Source organism: Sinocyclocheilus anshuiensis, unplaced genomic scaffold, assembly GCF_001515605.1.
Source record: "Sinocyclocheilus anshuiensis isolate Anshui unplaced genomic scaffold, SAMN03320099.WGS_v1.1 scaffold1294, whole genome shotgun sequence".
In the NCBI taxonomy this organism is placed as follows: domain Eukaryota; kingdom Metazoa; phylum Chordata; class Actinopteri; order Cypriniformes; family Cyprinidae; genus Sinocyclocheilus; species Sinocyclocheilus anshuiensis.
This window is the reverse complement of record NW_015558613.1, coordinates 436197-441221: the sequence shown is the minus strand read 5'-3', so window position 1 is coordinate 441221 and position 5025 is coordinate 436197. Positions and strand designations below refer to the sequence as shown.

Below are 5025 nucleotides of genomic sequence, written 5' to 3'. Positions count from 1 at the left end.
TGTCCAAACATAGTATGTTGAAAAAGAGTATGCCAAAAGTCCCCGGATGGTCTACTATTTCAGGTCGATTTTTTAAGTGTGTATCCATGCACACTCTAATGGCTAATATTGCCCACAATCCATTGCGCTCTGGTGAAGGATTCGGTCCAGAACTGCAAACTCGAATAAAACGCGTTAAAAACTACAAACATGGCGGATGCTCTAAAGGTGGGTGTACACGGTGCGATTCTGAAGGTCGGAACGTCGTGAGCTCTGGCACATGTCACAGTTGAGTTTATCCGAAAATCGTACTTCTGCTTATAGAAAATGAAGAGCAAATAATTTGCATCAGGTGTGTTTTGCGTTTTTAATATTTTTAAAAAGTAATTTATGAAGCCACTTTAATCTGTATCGCATAAAAACTCGATTTCGCCATGTTTCTCATTGACACATGAAAGACCCGCGACTGGCAGATCAATGTGCTACTTCTTTTCTCTCCAATACAGAAGGAAGTTAAATTAAATGCAATGTGGAGGATGTTAACTGACAAGATGATGGACAGGCCAGTGTACAGTGACAGGGTGCGTGTATCTATGCGACAGTGCGTCCGTTAAAGACGCAGTTGTGTGATGTGATGGTATGTCCCAAAGCTTGCCTACTCTTCTACTACACACTCAAAAGTGTGGACTTTTTCTTCACCAAAAGAGTACATACTTTAAGGGCATAGTATAAGTAGGCACATTGAGACGCAGCCTAAATTTACTGCACACGATAAGGGAAAAAAAGGAAATACTGGGAATACCTATCCTGACTTATTATTTTTAGATTTGGTTCACTGTAGATTTTTCTCAGTTTTTTAAAATCGCTAATTACATCTATACAGTATATACATTTTTTAAAAAGTGAGCTTGTGTGGGATTGTTTCCACAGGTGATACCAACCATCATGAGCCACTGCAGCATCCACGGGAGAGTCAATTCCTGGCCATTCATGTGCCATAGGTTTGGGGAAAACCTTTCAATATCCGTCCTGCATATTCATCAACCCTTCATACAGCAGAAAACACAAAAACACATCCTTCAGAGAAAGATGTAAGCACTTGTCAAAATAACTCAAAATAACTCTCTGATTTTATTCAGTTTCTCATACCTCCAGCATTCTTCACCAATAAGAAATGAGACAAGTTTCCCGGAAATACAAAGCTGCATCGATACTCTTACCGGATGGGAATCCAAATTCCTAGATGTTTCTTGGATATCGGAACACGCACAAATGCTGAAAGACAGAACCAGTCAATCACTCACAGACAGTGTTCGCTGCTGAGGCATGGCTCACAGTGCTTGTTTAAATAGGGCTGCGTTTCCCAAAAATTTTAAATTACATTTTAAAATATATTAAAATAGAAAATAGTTATTTTTAATTGTTATATTTCACAATATTGCTGCTTTTACTGTTTTTTCTTTTCTTCTTCAAATAAGTGCAGCCTTGGTGAGCATGAGATTTTAAAAAAATATTACAAAATCTTACTGACCCCAAACTTTTGTGTACATGTAATATTTATTTTAAATTGTCTAGTTTGTGCAAGTACATTTATTTAAACTGGTTGTTAAAAGTTCAAATGGATTGTGTTATGTTCTGTAATTGCTGTTTATAAATCTGTCAGAAAAAAATACGCTAAAGTTTCACCTTTAGGGGTACAAACCTTATGTAACACCATGTTTATTTCTCATGAGGTACCCTCAAAGGTGCACCTTTGTAACTTATCTACACTTAAAGCATGCACACTTGTATGGTACTAATATGCTTCCTTTTAGGGGTATAGTTGCACCTTTGAGGTTACTGCCCCAGTAAAGGGCTAAAATACAATTACAGTATATTTTATTTCTGACAGTGTAAACAAAAAAGGCCTATGAAATGTTAAAAAAACATGGCTTTAAAATCTAATATTAAGTGAGTATAATTACTGATTATATTCTTTTAATAATTTAAAAGATCCGTTTAGTTTAGAGGTATCGGTATCGTTATCGATGATACTGGGTTTGAAAATATCGGTATCGGATCGAAAATAAAATAAGAGGTATCGCCCATCCCTACTGAGCGGTGTGTTCGAGCGCAGCTTTTTGGTCCGACGCTGCCGACGTGAGGCGACAACACCGCTGGCTTTCGTCGCCGCTAGTTCTTTGAAGTCGGCTTGGTGTGTCCCGGCCTTTAGTGAGACATATAACATTGAAACTATTATTTAAAGTCCATTATTTTTATGGTGATGTTAAGATATGAAAGCCTCACCTTTGAAAACTAATATGCTGTTTTTGTTTGTCTTCTCATAGGCAGCATCTATATATGCTGGGAGGTCAGGCCACAAACTTGTTATTAGTGTGATTCCTATTTGCTCAAAAAAACTGGGATGTACCCGCCAAATAAACCTGCAACATCTGTCAAGTTAGGCACTGTAGTGCAACTATTAGTGATACTAACATCAAAGTACACACATGGAGCCAGGCTACCTTTAAAGAAAACCAACTCCTGTTGCAAGCCTGTCACGGCGTCGAATGACAGTGTAGGATCACATTTATCTGGTGTTTTCTGAGGAATTCTGTCCAGACTTATTTCCCTCTTACCTTTGGCAGAAAACCAAAAGGAAGACTGTGTTGGTTCCCACAGAATGCGTTTTTCCATTCCACTGCGCTACTTTGCCATTGTTTTTCTATGTGAACACGTGCGTGTGTGAATTAAAATCTAAGCTAAGCTATTTTTTTTTTCCAAGAAGCTAGCGATGTAAGGACAAAATGTTATTGCTTTATTTAACATACGAGGGGATAATCACATGCTCTCTTCAACAGTAGTGTTTTTTTTTTTAATGTTTGAATGAATCTAAGTGAACGAATCGTTGTAGTTCACTTCCATACACTTATTCATGTTTCATTAACTGAAGTCGCTCTGTTAGTGCAAGGTCGTTGGTACACAGTTTAAAATAACGTTATTTATTTAGGGTATTTTTATAAAGTTTGATAAACTGTTTTTAAATAATCGGTTCAATGACTCATTCATATCACTCCGTAAATATCAGACTATTGCGTGCTGTCATAACGAAAGTAAACGAGTCGTTTGAATGAATCAAAATCCTCCGATTTTAAGAATCAATTCGCTCAGACAGTTTCATGTCAACTGGAGTACCTGCGCTACTGTTTTTGATTCAGGCTATTATTATAGGTTATATCATTAAACATCGAGTCTGTTCTGTGCACTTCAATAACTGTCTGGTTTGGTTCAGCTACAAAATCAGACATCAGAAGACTACAGAGAACGGTTCGGACTGCTGAGAGGATTATTGGTGCCCCCCTGCCTACCCTCCAAGAACTGTATACATCCAGAGTGAGGAAAAGAGTGAGGAAAATCACTCTGGATCCATCACATCCAAGCCATCTCCTTTTTGAACTTTTGCCATCTGGTCGGCGTTACAGAGCACCGAATACCAGGACAGCCAGGCACAAGAACAGTTTCTTTCCCCAGGCAATCTGCCTCATGAACAGTTAATGTTCTCCCATTGTGCAATTAAAGTATGTGCAATAACCTTATACCTATTTATCACCCTAAACCCTAGTACATTCCTACAACTTATTTTATTTTATTCTATTCCTATTCCATCTATAGCACACCTGTACATACAATTTATTCTTTTTTTTTTTTTTGTGGTTTATATTTATGCATGTGTATTTTATTCACATCTCATTTTTATTATCTGTGTGTTGTTGTTGTCTCCGTGTACTGGAAGCTTGTGACACTATAACAAATTCCTTGTATGTGCAAACATACTTGGCAATACAGCTCTTTCTGATTCTGATTCTGATTCTGATTCTAATGCATTTTATTGCCCCTTACCTCTAGTTAGCGATTTTGTTTGTACCTTATAGTGTCGCTAACTACATTTCAAAACAGTAGCTTGTCTTTAATCTAACTTGTACATATGTAGCTTAACATTACAGTTTCCCAACACTGAAACTAGAGAAACTAGTGATGTTCTTGCTCAACTGTGTGCAGAATATTCATGGACATACCATACTATACCATACATTTCCTGTATGTCTTTGACGTCCTGGAAAGACATTTGCAAAACAGTGTGCAAACCAAAATTATAGGCTGGGAACATGATGGCTCCAGGATCTGATGAATGCAGAAGGCCGAGAGCATGTCCAAACTCATGTACCGCCACAGCAAGGAAGTTACACCCTTTAGGAGATGCACAGGTATCATCACACGCATCATGTGTTATGTCACTTCAGCACAGAAAACATTTTAAGTGTGTATTCATAGAGCAGAAACCCTTCATTGCAGAGTCTTTAAGGTCTTTAGCTCACATCTGTAAGGTAAGTAAATACGTTTTCAGATTTTCATTAAAACATGTTTGTGTCGCCATGTTAAAGGGCATTAAAACTTTACTGCTATCAGTGAACAAAAAACTGTTGCAATTCTTACTTTTTTTTACCCTTGGCATTTGTTTTTGTCCAGGCCTCCTCGTCATCGAAGTGCACATCTCCACCAATGACTAGTCCAGGGAAGAAGGCATGTGCCAGGATACCTCCCTCACTATCAAGCGGTGACCCATCTTCATGATCTACCGTCAGTGCCACACATTAGTGCTAACAAGTGATACAAATAATGTATACATACACACAATGTATTAGATTTTTTTTTCCAAGAAAAACATTTATAATATTCTTTAAAATGACAAGCTAATATTCTTTGAAATGTCACTTACTATTATATAGTATAAATTCATATAAAAAATACACACACACACATGCATGAAATTTATTTTTATATATTCAAACAGTTTATTAATGTTTTGGTTGAAAAGAGTTTCTGCTACTATTTTTTAAAGGTTTGTTATTTTGTAGTATTAATACATTAATATTAAATACACATATGCACATGTACACACACACATATTTATACACACTGTTTGAGTGTATACATATACATATATATATATATATATATATATATACAGTATATACAGTGTTGGGGAAAGTTACTTTTAAAAGTAAT

At 36.7% G+C, this 5025-nt stretch overlaps 1 pseudogene; it reads right to left on the bottom strand.

Annotated features, from left to right (window-relative positions):
- The window catches only part of LOC107680320 (neutrophil collagenase-like), a 9199-nt pseudogene that overhangs the window by 2105 nt on the left and 2069 nt on the right, over positions 1-5025 (bottom strand).